The sequence below is a fragment of the Mastomys coucha genome, unplaced genomic scaffold (genome assembly GCF_008632895.1).
Source record: "Mastomys coucha isolate ucsf_1 unplaced genomic scaffold, UCSF_Mcou_1 pScaffold6, whole genome shotgun sequence".
In the NCBI taxonomy this organism is placed as follows: domain Eukaryota; kingdom Metazoa; phylum Chordata; class Mammalia; order Rodentia; family Muridae; genus Mastomys; species Mastomys coucha.
The window spans coordinates 97,479,485-97,495,279 of record NW_022196912.1 but is presented as its reverse complement, the minus strand read 5'-3'; the positions used below and the strand labels follow the sequence as shown (position 1 = coordinate 97,495,279).

The 15,795-nt window shown below is 46.3% G+C and overlaps 1 long non-coding RNA gene across 2 annotated transcripts; it reads right to left on the bottom strand.

Moving 5' to 3' along the window:
• Nucleotides 1-10,754: 10,754 nt before the first annotated feature.
• LOC116079919 lies at nt 10,755-15,481 on the bottom strand. Of its 2 annotated transcripts, none has more exons than XR_004114216.1 (2): nt 15,355-15,481; nt 10,755-12,112 (listed from the first exon to the last, which is right to left on the bottom strand). It is a non-coding gene; the product is annotated as an uncharacterized LOC116079919 (long non-coding RNA). The 2 variants fall into 2 exon arrangements; XR_004114215.1 differs by having other exon boundaries at nt 15,366-15,481.
• Nucleotides 15,482-15,795: the final 314 nt, after the last annotated feature.

Sequence of the window (15,795 nt, the reverse complement as noted above, 5' to 3'; positions counted from 1 at the left end):
ATTCCTGGCTAAGAAGAGACTTTTTTAAAAAGGGGATGGGAAGATGGCTCAGTGGGTAAGAGCACTTGCTGTGTATACATGAGGACTGAAGTTCAAATTCCAATTCCTGCCTCAAGAAGTCAGGCAAGGTGGCCCTTGCACCTGTAATCCAGCATTTTAGAGAGCTGAGATTGGAAGATCACTGGGGCTTGCTGGTTGCCAGTCTAGCTCCAGCTTCAGTGAGAGACCCTCTCAAGAGGTGGTAGCTACCTTCCTCCTCCAGCTTCGTGAGTGTGTGTGTGTGTGTGTGCGTGTGTGTGTGTGTGTGTGTGTAGAGTTAACAAAATTCACTGTAAAGGCTACCTACCCAGAGATTATTCCTTCTATATAGAGATATTTTACATAAGAATGTTAAAATAGAAATGAACCATAGACTGGCTGGCCAGTGAGCTCCAAAACTCCCCTGCCCCGTCTCATCTCTGTCCCCTGCTCCCCAGCATTGAGGTTACAGACCTGAAGCACCTCCCCTGGCTTTTTATCTTAGTGCTTAGGATGGACCCCAGGGCCGCATTTACACAAGCTCATTCCCCACTGAGCCCTGGAATTCTCCCAGCCCTGGAACCCCTGCCTCTCAGCAGCCAAGCCCTTAACAGACCAGAGACTGAAGGGCTACTTCCCACTTCTGTGTCCCTTCAAGTTTCCCTATCTTTCTATCCTGCCTCAGCTTCACTGAAAGCTAGAAAGGCAGAGCTAGCCGGAACAGGAGCCAGGCTCAACCCTTCCTCCCATCTGTGTCTACTGTATGGAAGCAGAGGGAGGACTCGGAGAATCACAGGTGGATGTCAGTAACCACTGAGGTCAAACAGTTGGCCTTGTTTGTTCTGAAGTTAGCTCTCAAAGTAAACCTCTGTTTATGTTTTAACTGGAGGCTGCAATGACTGTGTCCTTGTGGAAATGCCATAGAGCAACATTTCTCAACCTGTGTGTCATGACCCCCATGGAGGCTCACACATCTATCACTTACATTATGATCCATAACACTAGCAAAATTACATTTTTGAAGTAGCAACAAAGTAATTTTGTGGTTGGGGCTCACTATAGTGCGAGGAACTGCATTAAAGGACCGCAGCATTAGGACCATCCTTGCTCTGAAACAGCTGTGTCATCACTGAGCAGCATAATCTTTTGAGATCACCATCTTATATGCAGCCCAACATTGAGCAATACATTATTATGCAGTCCACAGCTGTGCTTAATGTGTGTGTACGTGTAGTATATGCATATGCACATGTTCATGTGTGTGCATGCATGTGGAGGTCAGAGATCAATGCCCAGGTGCCATCCTCTATCCCTCTCCACCTGCATGAGAGAGGCTGTCTCTCACTAACCCTGGAGCTTACCAAGCTGGCAAGACTAGCTGGCCATCGATCCAAGGATCCCCCTGGCATTGTCTCCCAAGGACTGAGTATAGGCACATGCCAGCATGCCTGGCTTTTCTTGAAGCATCCTCAGATTTGAACTCACATCCTCATGGTTGCATGGCAAACACTTTACTGACTGAGCCTTCTCCATCTCCCCAGACCCACATTTTTAAATCAGGATACTTCTCCTCTAAATCTAAATCTCCAACCTCTGAAAACTCTGGACACCCCAAACCCTGAATGCAACAATGGGGTGCGGATATGTTAGAAGGGAGGTGTGGGGGGGGAGATGCACTCAGTCCACACCCAACCGGTGTGAGTCTTTGCCTACTGGGCTTCATGAGCAGCCCATTTCTCCAGACAGCCCACAGGTTGACCAGCTGACCCAACACTGATTTCCGTTCTTGCTGAAAATGAAGAAATTGATACTCTCGCATGTGCATCACGCCCTTAGCAGCTTGGTTATTGTCATGTGGCTCTTTGATTTGTCTCACTTTTCAATATACAAAACAAAATCAAATGTATGGGCTTTCCTTGGTGGGAGTCATCTGACTGCCCAGCATGATCCTACCTCAGTCACCCCAGGCTAGTCTCTGAATGGTGCTTTTGAACTTACCAATTATTTTCCCAGATTCCTCAACACTCAATGGAATGAATTGCCAACTGCTTTGTGAAGGGCAGGGAGGGCAGTCCTAGCTGAGTGCAAATGAGACAATGACCCAGTTAATCTATGAACCTGTCGCAGATGCTTGCAAATGCTGTTTCTTAGCTATTGTCCTTGAGGAACTCAGCCTTGGATGTCTCCTAATTGCCTTGCACATAACAAAGGCCAATGGGAAATGGCTATCGACAGACTGGCAGCCTGGGTCCCCTTGCCATCTCTTTGTGGCTTCCTTCATTAGCTTTTTTTTCCCCCTCTCAGAAGAAGCCCTTGACCTTGGAGGCTCTGGCACAGCCTTTCTTGGCCCTGTGGTGGGATGAAGGTGTCTCTTCTGACCCAATGGGTGCAGTGACCAAGCAAAAGCCCCAGATGCCCTCTCAGCTGGCAGCCCACCCTCCCCTTTCATCTCAGCGGGGGAGAGGGCTTGGCAAACCGTGCCTTCTCCTCCTCTCCTCTCACATCAGAGCCAAAGCAAACAATGATTGAAATGGAAAGAGAAGCCTTCTGCTTTCAACAAGACCAGAAAGGAAGCCATTTGTGGCAGCCTAGAAGGAGCTACCAGCATGAACTTGACATTGCCTCCCCACCTGGAGTGACAGATGCATGCTGGGCCATCTGCACTTCTCAGCTGCTTCTCAAGACTAATGTCAGTATTTCTAAGTCACATTAGGAAAATCAGCTGTGATCAGACCCCATGCTAACCAGTTTAAGGGTAGACTGAACCTGTGACTTCATCACCATGCCTCCAACCAACCCAGAGACCAGGGTGGATAGCCATGTGCCTGCCTAGATAGAATGTCTCTGCCACTTCTATTTTCTTCAACAGTAGAGAGATGAACACTTAAAACTCTGTGCCGTTGGAGAATCTGTAGAAAACAGGCTTGTAGTGTAGACCACACACAGAAGGCAGCAATGTCTGCAGTGGATGTTGCTATATTAATGGATTCTTCTGGAAACATCGAGGTTGAATATCCACCCAAAGCGTAGTCTGTAAGTCTGTGTCTTAGTTACTCTTGTCTTGCTATAGATATGACAGAATGACCAATGCAACTTATAGAAGAAAGAGTTTATGTGGTGGGGCTTAAGGTTTCCAGGGGTGAGTCCTTGACCTTCATGGTGGAAAGCATGGCACCAGGCAGGTAGGCATGATGCTGGAGCAGTATGTGAGAACTCACATCTTGATCTACAGGTACAAGGCAATGAGAGAGAGTGGGGGAGCACATGTAAACCATGAATGGTGTGGGTTTTTCAAATCTCAAATCCTACCCTAGTGTCACACCTCCTCTGAGACCACACCTTCCCAAACAGTTCCATCAACTAGAGAACACGTATTCAAACATATGAACCTCTGGGAGCCATTCTCATCCAAACCACTAGGGTCTGCTTTGCTACCCATCTTTACTCTCAAAAGGCCTAAGAACAAACATAGCTTGAAACATGAAGCAGCCACAGGGACCCCTCATGCCCTAAAGATGGCTAATGTTTTCAGGGCTTGCTTACTGTTGTCATTCCTTAGCAATGCTTAGAACACAGCCATTGCCTTGCTTGCTTAAAAGCCTTAGAAACCAAGAAGAGTCCTAAGTCAGGGAACGTAGAACTAAAGGAAACCAAAACTTTTTTCTAAGCTCTTCTGACTTTGAAACTTAGAGAAGTTCAGGAGTTTAAACACCTTTGACTTCTGAACATTAGATCTTCCTCCAACATCTTTTTAAGTATGTCAACAGTGGGGAAAGACTCTAAAGAGAGACTGTACAAGTTTTCTCTCTTATCCAAATACCCATCCATACTTTGAAGATTTAAAAACTTTATTTTTCCAGTCCAGTGCAGTAGCCCACACCTGTGATTCCAGTACTAAGGAGGCTGGAGCAGGAAGATTGCAAGTTGGGCGCCATCTTGGATTCTATCTTGAGAATCTATCTCAAAAACAACTACAAAAATAGTGTGTGAGCAAAGTACCAAAGTAGAAACAAGGCCGGGATAAATCTCAATGTTCGAAGGAGAGCTTGCCTGGAATTGTGGTGGACTCTCTTCAGTCCCTAGCATGGTAAAAAAAGAAGGAGGATGGGAGGGACAGAGTAGGGCAACTCGGACTTGATCCCACCTCCAGGATTTGATGGGGAGCATTCTATAAAGCTAGGAAGAGCTGGTTTCACAACCAAAAAGAGCTCAGCTCTAAGCATGTGATAGATGCTGAACATAACAGAAATAAGTAGAACACAGATCATAAGCAAGCTAGCATATACATGAATGGATAAGCTTAGGAAACTTCCAATTCCAGGAGGAGGGGTGAGTGCAAACCCTGAAGCAGCAGCTCTCAACCTTCCTAATGCTGTGACCCTTTAATACAGTTTCTCGTGTTGTGATGACCCCTGTATTAGTCAGGGTTTCTATTCCTGCACAACATCATGACCAAGAAGCAAGTTAGGGAGGAAAGGGTTTATTTGGCTTACTTCCACATGGCTGTTCATCAACAAAGGAAGTCAGGACTGGAACTCAAGGAGGTCAGGAAACAGGAGCTGATGCAGAGGCCATGGAGGGATGTTCTTTACTGGCTTGCTTCTCCTGGCTTGCTCAGCCTGCTCTCTTATAGAGCCCAAGACCTCCAGCCCAGGGATGGCACCACCCACAAGGGGCCCTACCCCCTTGATCACTAATTGAGAAAATGCCCCACAGCTGGACCTCATGGAGGCACTTCCCCAACTGAAGCTCCCTTCTGTGATAACTCCAGCATATGTCAAGTTGACACACAAAACTAGCCAGTACAACCCCCAACCATAAAATTATTTTTGTCGCTACTTTATAACTAATTTTGCAACTGTCATGAATCATAATACAAATATCTGTGTTTTCCAATGGTCTTAGGGTAAGCCCTCTGAAAGTGTTGTTTGACCCCTGCGGTGGTTTGTAAATGCTTGGCCCAGGGAGTGGTACTATTAGGAGGCGTGTCCTTGTTGAAGTAGGTGTGTCACTGTGGGTGCCGGCTTAAGATCCTCATGTTAGCTACCTGGAAGTCAGTCTTCCACTAGCAGCCTTCAGATGAAGATGTAGAACTCTCAGATCCTCCTGCACCATGCCTGCCTGGATGCTGTCATGTTCCTGCCTTGATGATAATGGACTGAACCTCTGAAATCTGTAAGCCAGCCCCCATTAAATGCTGTCCTTATAAGAGTTGCTTTGGTCATGGTGTCTGTTCACAGCAGTAAAACCCTAAGACAACCCCCAAAGGAGTTGCAACGCACAGGTTGAGAACCGTTGCTCTAACGGGTTTCATCTTTTGTCTTCCACATGTGGACTCCTTCGAGGAAGAACAACTTCAGACCCTGTACCTCTTCCACCCCACAGCTGGCTGTCACCCCACCTTCCTCTCCCACACAGAAATGCTCACTTCTGTACCTTCGCAGGTCTACAGGTGGCCTCAGCTCCTGGCCGGGCCTCTGTGTACTAAATGGGGACTCCAGGCTGGCCAGCATTAACACTCCCTGCTCTGTCATTCCTTCAACCTTCCATGCTTTACTCACCATCTGTGAGGACGCCAGTATAGGCTGGCAGCAAGGCATATGTTCCCTTTCCCAGCATCCCTAAATTTAAAGGGGGTCTGGGAATACAACTCAAAAGTGAAACACTTACCTAGCACAGGCAATACTAAGTCCAATCCCAGCACTGCAGCAGGTCTCTTTCTCCCTCCCCAAATCAGGCTTCATGGTAAAGGAACACAAGACCAGTGGTCAGCCCTCAGCTCTTCTCTGCTTTCAGCCAGCCAACTATTGACCAAATTCTGGACAGACACACTGGCCCATTGGCTACATCATCTCAAAAGAACAAATGCTTTCTAGTGTTTACACGAGGAACAGAGTTCAGATTTCCAAATGCACATAAATGCAGGGTAGGAATGTGGCCCATGTGGAATTCTAGCTCCCAAAGGCAGAGATAAGGAATGTCCAGAGTGCGTGAAATCAGCCATGTCAGAAAGCTGTGGGTCTGACTAAGAGACCTAGCCTCCGTGGATAAGGTAGGAAAGCGATAAAGGATGATCCTGGACATTGACCTCAGGTTTCCGTACATGCACGTGTACATGAACCTACATACACATGCATCCACACCCATACAAAAAAAACTATGCATATGCACATGTACATACCACACACACTCATAAACACCAAGTAAGGATATAGTAAAGAGAGAGAGGGGGAGCAAAAGTAAAGTCACATCTCCTCCCAATTAGAGTTATAGTAAAACCACCTGGAAATTCAAAACCCCAAAACTGTGGGTTTTCTATAGCTCCCCTCTGCCCACTCAGACATCTTGGCCTCTGAGTGACAATTGGTGCTGATTGTCTGTGGCCGGAATGAAAAGTCCCTAGGAACTAACGACTCCTTTATCGATGTCACAATGACACCCCACAGCACTTGCTTCCTAAAGGGTTTCTGGAAGTTCAAGAACCTGTCTCCATTATAAAAAAAAGAACCTCTCCCAGGGTATTATACAGGGACTTGGATGTTTGTCTGCCTACAGAACAGCAGCACAAGCCCCGGTCAAAACACTCTGTTTGCGCTGCCTCCATCTTGCACCTGCTCTGAGACCCCCCAAAGCCCTGCTCCCAAACTTTTACTTAGGAGGGCACGTTCCACAGTGGACATGTGGAAGTCAGAGGCCATCTTGTGGCACTCAGTCTCTCCTTCCACCATGTTGGTCCCAGGCATCAAATCCAGGTCATCAGGCTTGACAAGCACTTTACCCACTGAGCCATCTTACAAGCCCAGTGTATATCTCTGTGCTCTCTGAGGTCCTGGCTGCTGTGTTTAAAGCTAGCCACACATGAGTCACCTTCCCCTAATTTGCTTGAGAGATTTTGTCCCCAAGCCCCCCTCCCTCTCATGCCTCCTTAGTCCCTCTAACCTTGAGCCGGGTGAGCCAGCAGGTGCACCTTCCAGACTGCCAACTGTGGACTGAAGACAGCACTCAGACCTCGCCCACCTGACTTCTGCCTCCGTGAGAGGAAAAATGATAAAGAGACTCAGGATAGGAGCATGAAGAAATTAACACATGGTCTGTTTGCCTGCAAGGATACCATGTGATCTCTGGTTTTTTTGTTTTGTTGTTGTTGTTGTTTTGTTTTTCTTTAGGTAGACTGGGAGCTGGTGTCTTTAAATGATTCTTATGCCCTTGGGACCATACCATCTATCCTCAGAACTTAGTCCAAAGACAGGATCCTGATAAGAAAAATGTGGGGTGCCTAATGCTGGTTATAGAGAGCTCGATGGGGATTCATCATGTGTGAGTCTTTGCATTAATTTTGTTCTCTGAAATACGTGCACACATGGAGATGAATGCAGACAAGGACTGACCACTGTACCCAGATGACTGAGTCTGGACACCATAGACATGTAACAGTATTTGTATTATAAGCCATTATTCTCAGTGTCAAATAACCATGAGTTGGAGGGACCACTTCAATTCATTCATTTGACTTCTCTCTATCTGACTGAAACTTAGAGGACCTTTGCCCATTTCGACAAAAATTTTCCCACTCTGGAGGGCACCTTAAGCAGAAATTCCTTCCCAAGACAATCACTACTTCTGTAATTCTGAGAATGCTTTTCATTCAGAGTTCTTCAGTGTCCCAGGTTACCAGTCGGTTGGTTGGGGCTTCGTTGGCTTCATGCATCTAAATAATTGACATCAACCTGCTGTCTCCTGGCAACAAGAGAATCACTCCCATTGGGCAAAGGGGAAGGCACCTTAAGAGCACAGCTGGGTTTCCCACCCTTCTTCAGCCTGCTGTGACCATGACAGGCAATTCTGGGAGTAATAGACTAACTGAAGATAAGAGCAGCCCCAGATCAACTGGTGTGTGTGTGTATGTGTATGTCTGCACATGTGTTCCCTCTATAAAAGTTATTAATGGGTGGAAAAGTTTGCTTGTAAATGACTAAACTGTATGAGCTAGGGTAGGAAGTATGATCAAAATAGATATCTTGGGATAGAGTTGACCCAATGTGAGGCTCTTCCTCACTCTGGCCAAAGATGAGAGAGAGAGAGAGAGAGAGAGAGAGAGAGAGAGAGAGAGAGAGAGAGAGAGAATATGGTTGCATATAAGATATTTAGAATAAATCCAAAACTGAATCTCTGTGTTAATTCATCTGGCAGACTCTGAGTCAAGGGCATATTGTCGGGAAGGGGAGGTCCCCTCACAATCCTTAGAATTATATAACAGTATAAAATTTCAATTTCTCTCAAATGACCATAGCATCAGCAGAACTCCACATTGTACTGTGAAGGTCTCAGAGAGGTCTTCCTTGTGCTGTTGTGCGGTCACAAGGCCCCTGACACACAATGTAGGAATTACGCAGGCACTCAGTCCCCCCCCCCCCATGTCTGATTTTGAGACAGATTAGGAGGTCTCAGCTCACCTGAAGAGCATTTGACTGGAGTCAAGAAGGTAAATATCATGTTAAATCAAAAATATATTGCATTCTCTAATGCTGCTTTTCTTTTTTCCTTGGGGGACACTGGGGGTCTTCCTCCACTGCCCTTTACTTTATTTTTTGAGGCAAGATTGCTCACTGAACCTGAAGTTCACTAATTGGCTAGACCACCTAGCCAGCAAGCTCCCAGAATCTACCTGTCCACCTGTCTACCTCTCCACCCCCAGCTCTGGGGTTCCAGATGCACACTGCTGTGCCAGCTTGCATGTGGACACTGGGGATCCTAACTTGGACCCTCCTGCTTGGCACAGCATGCTCTTTACCCTCTGAGCCATCTCCCTACTCCTGTTTTGTTTCCTTTCCTTTAAGTGACACTCTCAAGAGTGAAACAACATTGCTGTTGGATGGACAGCTATCAGACTCTTTCCCACCCCCACAGTGGCTGGTGGCTTGGGAATAGAAACTATGTGGAGCTAAGGCTGATTGACAATCAGTACTTGTTGCCATGGATCTCCAACACAGGCAACATTGTTGCCACTCCCAAAGTTTCATCAGAGAATACCTTCTGCAACTTGTGCCCAGCCTTGGTCCCCAGAACTACAGAGCTGTCACTCACCCAGCTTTTAGTAAGCTGGAGTCTCCTGGCAAGAGCTAGGGTTGCTCCTAATACCACACGGTTGGTTACTTAGGGAACTCTGCTCTGGCCCTGGTTTCAGTTACAATGCTCCCACTGGAGCAGCTGCCTGCCGCTTAGGAGACTCTGCCTCAGGCCCCTGGCTAGACCTCAGCCACCAGTCTGCAAGACCTGGTCCACAGCCTCAGGTTGTTTTCCATCAGACTTGAGAGAAGCCTGTCTCCTGGACACTGACATAGGCAGGCCTGGTGGGCCTGTGCAAGCCGGTACCATCAAATAAAAAGTGTGTGGCTGGCAGAGATGAGGCTGGGCATGCACACAGCTGGCTGTCTAAGCTACCCTCCTCTCGCTCTCAGTGGCTCAGTCTGAGAGGTGTTCCTCCCACGCACACACAGCCATGTCTGCCTCATGCTGTGATCTGGGCCCAGCTAAAGCTTCATCCAAGTGGCAGTGTGGCTTTATACCAGGGTGCAGTGGGCTGAGCCACCCACACAATGAACAGATGACACATGGGGGCTGCCCAGAGCCACCAGCAGGACAACTGAAGAGTTTCAGGGAAGCTGGGAAGTGGCTCAGCAGTCAAAGTACTTGATGCTCAAGCCTGACAACTCAAATTCAACCCCAGAACCCCTACCCTAGAAGACAGAACACACTCCAGACCAGAGGCCGTCCTCTGATCTGCATGCATACCATAGCATATGGGGTGTGCTCTCTCTCGCTTTTTCTCTCCCTCTCCCTCTCCCCCTCCCCCGAGCACACACCATACTGGGCATAGTTCTCATAGATTCCTGGTGATTCCAAATTAGCAAACATGTACTAATGTAGGAAGAGGGTGAAGAGTACAGAGCTATTTGCAAGCATCTGTGTGTTGGGTAGTGGGATTTTAGTCTCTTCTTAAACAAAGACCACCTACCTATGATGTGCTGTGTGTGTGAGCTGGTGTGAAGAAACAAAAACCAAATCAAATATATCCTCAAGAGCCTGGGCCATGGAGAGTGACCTCTCCCCTTCTTTCTCTCAAGGAATACGGATGGAGAAGGATGGTAGACATAGGAAACTATAAAGTAGCCAAAGAGCCAGCCATACTCCTCAGCCTCTCAAATGCCTCCTCACACTTACGCCCACACCTCCCAATTCATGCCACCTGCTTGGCCCTGTGGACACTGAAGGTGCTAAGTAAACCACCCAGGAGCCAGCTGTCAAGGACACCCACACAAAGTCACACCAGCAGGTATGGTAGTTCAGGCAAGCTCATTCTGGGAATGCTTTTTTTTATTATTCAGTGTTGGTATTAATACTAATTAGCTTTTAAAAAAAAACCAGCCCAGGCTGACACAGAATGTGGGTCCCTTCTGCCTTAATACGCTAGAAAAATAGATCTAGGAATGACCTAGGGCGGCCACGTGCGCCTCCACTGTGCACTTAGCCCTAGCACAAACCAGTCGTGTCTGGAGCCAGAGGGACCTGCAGGCAAACTTATGCATTTTCTCTCTGAAATGATTTAGCTGAACCTAGCCCAGGCCATCCATCAGTACATGCACACAAAGAAAAAGGAAGACAGTCTCAGGCTCTATAACTTAAAAAGAGAGTTTGCATATGTTTCAAAAGTAGAAAAAACAAACAAACAAACAAAATTTCTGGTTTTGAACATATAATAAAGTTTCAACTTGTTTTGACCTTCCTTTGAAAGTCTGTTATCTGTTCTCTTCAGCATGCTGGCAAGCGCTGGCTCAGAAACCCTGGGGACTTAGGAAGACTTTTCCATTTCATGTTCTTTCTGTGAGAAATAGGAAGGTGATGGATTGGACTACAGATTGAAACCTAAAAGATACAAGAATCAGATTTTTTTTTATACTGAATTGACAGGGTAAAGAATTGATCTAGTTGGTTCATAGCTCTGGATTTGGATTCCAATTAAAAGATTAAAGTCCTAAAATATTCACAAGGAAAATAGACAACATCAAGAAAAGTTTATATGTGCCTCAGGTGTGTTTGGTTTGGATCTTCGAGTGATGGGATGTTGAGAAATCAAGATCCAGGTCTCTAGATCCACTGAAGTCCCTTCATGTAACCTGCTTGTAAACAGGAGCCCTGCCTGCATTCTGGGCTGGGGACCCTGGGATGCCTCTTGTGTCCCCAGGTTTCATCCAGGGCCATAGTTCTCAACCTGTGGGTTGCAACTGCTCTAGGGCTTGGCCTCTCTTTGATGACTGGAATGTTGGGCAGATATTGGCACAACCCGAAGCCCACCTAGACCAACTGGAGGCCTGGAAAGATGAAATGTCTTCCATAAAAATCTCTGCTTTAAATTAAAGCCAAAAGTTGAGATTAATTTTCAGTTCTTCACTTAAAAATGTTTTCAGTGTTTGTAAAATGAATTAAGACGCTCAGTTCATCTCCACATGTCTGTGTTCCTCTGGCTGTCAATAATGCAGGAGATTATCAGGTCTTCTGTCCTGTGTATCTAGTTAATCTGGATATAGAATGTTATTGTCTTTATTCCATTAGGCATAAGCCAAAAATCTTATTCTGAATTTCTTGCCCTTGAGAGAGAATATGTCTTTAGTTTTTAATCCAGATTTTCTATTTTGGTTGTACTAGCATCAAATTTCAAAATTCTTTCTACTAAGGTTTTAAATAAGCTATTGTCTTTGTAAGCATTATGCTGTGGCCACTGTTGACAGTCACATTCCCTCTGACTGACTAAGAGACAGTATTCCCTCTGATTGCCTCTTCTAGTTCCTTATCTTTGCTGGGCATATTGCATTAGCTGGATCCAGTCTCCCTTTGTCAGCATTAATAAGGGCGTGAATGCTTAGTGACATGCATGGCTGCTCGCTTTTAGTGTGTCTGGTTGTTGATGACGCACACAGTCCATTTCTCTGAGTACTCCCTGTTTCTCTGCTCTGCTTGGCCTCTTCTCTTTAGGTCTCCAGTGACATGCTTTCTATGTTGAATCATCCTCTTGATTTATTCTCATGTTTTCAAGGATCTGTAAGCAAAACCCCATGTTTGTATTTATCCCTGTGCATGCCTTTTCACTAAATATACATGATCAAAATGTAAATCACCAGAATAGAAAAAGAGATATTCAAATGGACAGTGTTGTCAGTAAAGCTTTTCCCCTCTAAATAGTCACTAGCATTTCTATTATGTTTTAAAAGACAAATTTCATAGTGACTTGTAAGATGTTAGTTAAAGACTATTTCTATATTTGGGAAGAGGAAGTGGGCCCACAGGTGAGAAACGGGGAAGAGAGGAAAGTGAATGGTTAAAATGTATTGTGTTCACATACAAAGCTGTCCTGAGCATACACAGTTGTGCTAGCTAACATACAAAACCTTTGAAAGCTAGTTCTAAGAAGCTGATGTCTTTCCTGCCCTCTAGAGTCAACCTTACATTTGTATAAAGATTGAATGAGCCATGTACTGTTGTCTGCATGGTTGCCATTCAGAAGAACCAGTGTCTCACTTCAGGCGGTACAGAGCAGTCACTTTCAGCCTGTGAGCCGTGACCCCTCACTCACTCTCAGCCTGTGAGCCGTGACCCCTCTGTAAGTTGAATAACCCTTTTACAGAGGCCATCTGAGACCATCCAACTATCAGATATTTACATTACAATTCATAACAGTAGGAAAATCACAGTTATAAGTAGCAACAAAAATAACTTCATGGTTGGGGGTCACCATAACATGAGGAATTTATTAAAGGGTTGCAGCATTAAGAAGGTTGAAAATCTAGACCTTTACATATACACATATAAGAACGTGAATTACTCAGAATTATAGGAATGTCCCTCAGCCACTGTGTATAACTGTTGTGCATATCACAGAATCAAAACCATGAACTGAAGAGGAAGAGAGCTAGCCAGTGTCACTTAGCATGACTGGGAAGTAACACTCCATTCTGCACAAAGCCAGTGCTTGGATGCTAAGAGGGACTTGCAAGTTAATTTGTCTCACCTCAGCCCTGGGCACTCACTCCACACACTGAAGTCTTTCTTACATTAGTGACGTCTGTCTCTGACATGGGCAGCTCACAGCCCTTAATCTGTGAAGCCACCGTCATAGGCCCTTTCTTTGTAAAGACAGACAGCAGCATTATTGCAAAGCCTAGAGAGTGTCAGTGAAATTGTTATTAGTGCAGAGTAGCAAGAGACGCTATGTGGACACTGGGAACATGCCCTGGATTTCCTTTCACACCTTGTGCCCATGGGTGACCTTTGGGTAGGTGCTATAAAGAGTGGTGTCCCTCCTGCCCAGGCTTAGTGGCCTCCATGAGCCTGTGCTAGGCCAGGCATGGAGAAATAACGAGGTATGAGAATGCTTCAAGCTCAGGAGGGGACAGATCTTTTCAGGTTCCTACAATGGCCATAGTACTTGGGCGCTGGGAAGGTGCCCCTTGAACATGTCTGGAGAACTAGGCAGTGACTTCCACATCTAGGAAGTGAGCAAGGGACTTCAGGCTGGGCATCTCCTTTCAGACCTCCAGCTCCTATGTCGGAGCAGGAAGGCAGGAGATGGCTTGGGTAGCTACGAAAGTAGACTCTCCTTTCAGCTTAGCCACACTAGGCTGGGTCTGGACCACGAAGGGAGGAAAACAACGGACATTTCTAATGCCCATTTTATTCAATACAGCGATGATCTATGTAGGCATATTTTTTACAACCTATTTTAATAAGGGTTCAACCTCCCCTCTAGACCTACCAGAGGTAGTGGAAAAGAAAGGTTATTAGGATATGGGGGAAGTGAACCGGTTAGAAATAGTTCTTTGGGGCGATCCCAATCTTCCTTGTTTTCTGTCAACTAGCAAACACCAAACACAAATCAGCAGCGGCCGTCCAGTCCACTTGGCAGGCAACACACACGCATCAGCAAGGGCAGTTCAATCCAGAAGAAACGGTGAGGATTGCCAATCAGCCAAGTCCAGTGGGCAGAAGTCACAGGAATTTCACCACAAGTTCTTTGGTGAGTTTCTCTCTATCACATCACCACAGGCAAAGCTCAGCAATGCAGTGGAAGGTGAACCAATACATGCACGTCATCAGTGAAGGCTAGGAAGGTGGTGCAAGGCAAAGCGGAACTGGAGTTCCCACTGTCTGAGGGTCATATTTATATTCTTTCCAAACATAATTTATACTTTCATGTCTTTGCTATAGCAAAACATTCTCTCACCTGTGTCTGCTTCAGCAAAACATTCTCTCACGGGTCTGCTTTAACATGACCCTTTGACCTGTCTGCCCCAGCAAAACATAATAACCCAAGTCTCCAAAGAAACCAGAAATTTCCACTTTAGATCTACTGCGTAAATGTAATGAGTTCTGATACCTGACCCTTTTCTCTCCTCCTCATTGGTTTTTGTTGTTTGATTTGTCTTGAGTTTTAATCATGATCTCCTTCTCTGTAACCCAGGCTGGACTCAGCCTTAACCAGATCCCTCCCTGTTGCAGCCTTAGGGCTGGAATTACAAGCACATGGCATCACCCCTCATTTCCTCCAATCCTGGAGAATGGCATCCGCTTTTGATGCTACTGGACGCCTTTAAAGAAAAGGACAGTATGTGTTTCTGCACCTCAGAGCCTAGTAGCCTCTCTAAGAGATCACTCCCAGAATTCCCGGTAAAGAGTATTTGCTTTTCTCTTCCCTTCCCCATAACTCCCAGGGGCAGCTTCCCAGCGGCTTCCTTCAGCAGTGATGTGGAGGTTTACAAGCTAAAGAGTCTCCGGAGAGGAGGAAAAAGGGAATCTCTGGGACCCCTCCACAGAGATTCTTTCCTTCTTGCCCTGGCACAGAAATAAACTATCAGCCCTCTACCCCCATTCCCACACCTTCCCCGCCCTTCCTCCCAGGCTCACGCAGCAAGACCTCTTCTTTTCTCCACCCTCTAGTCTTTCCACCACCAAAAGAAAAATTTTTTCAAAGATGTAGTACTCAAGGGGTCAGTCGGGCCAGTCCCACTCCTTAGCGCAGACTCTAATGGGGCTAAGGTCCTTCTTGAAACTGAATCCCAGGAGAGCCACCTGCTTGTAGCCACTGACTTTTGCCTATGGCGTTTAAGGAAGCAGCCCACCTGGCTTGGATGCCAGTCCAAACACAGACAGCAGAGGGCGCCCACAGCATGCCTTTGAGCCTGCATGGGTGCAAGTAGGTGCTGGGGGACCTTCTGGCTACACATATACCCATGGTATCCTCTCTCCTTGGCCCCACTGTGATTTTCTCCTAAACTCACGACCTACGTCGCTCTCACATGTCAGTCTCTGTGTTCCTGATAAGCAGCCTGGAAGCTGGGGACATGAACTTCGTTTCTAATTTTGTAGATATCTTCCCTCCTACCAAACTTCTCTGCCTCTGAACTTTGGACTGTTTAACTGTTGACTACAGGATTCCGTTGGGAGCAGAAGTCTCTAAGCAGCAGGTAATGAGGCTACTCGCCTCTTTAGTGAACTATCTAAAGATACCTTGATTTTGGTTTTGGCTGGTGTAGAGGGGAGTCGTTTAAGTAAGTCTAACTGACTCTCTTTCTTCCCTCTCTCCCCTGAAGGAAAGAGAGGAGTAGATTGGCTCCAACTCACGCCTTAGTGAAGCCTGTAAGCCACCCAGCCCCTTGCTGGTTCAGCCCACATGGAGGAACTGCTGTGGGTCTCACGAACACTGCACATTCACTCTCAGAGCATCGC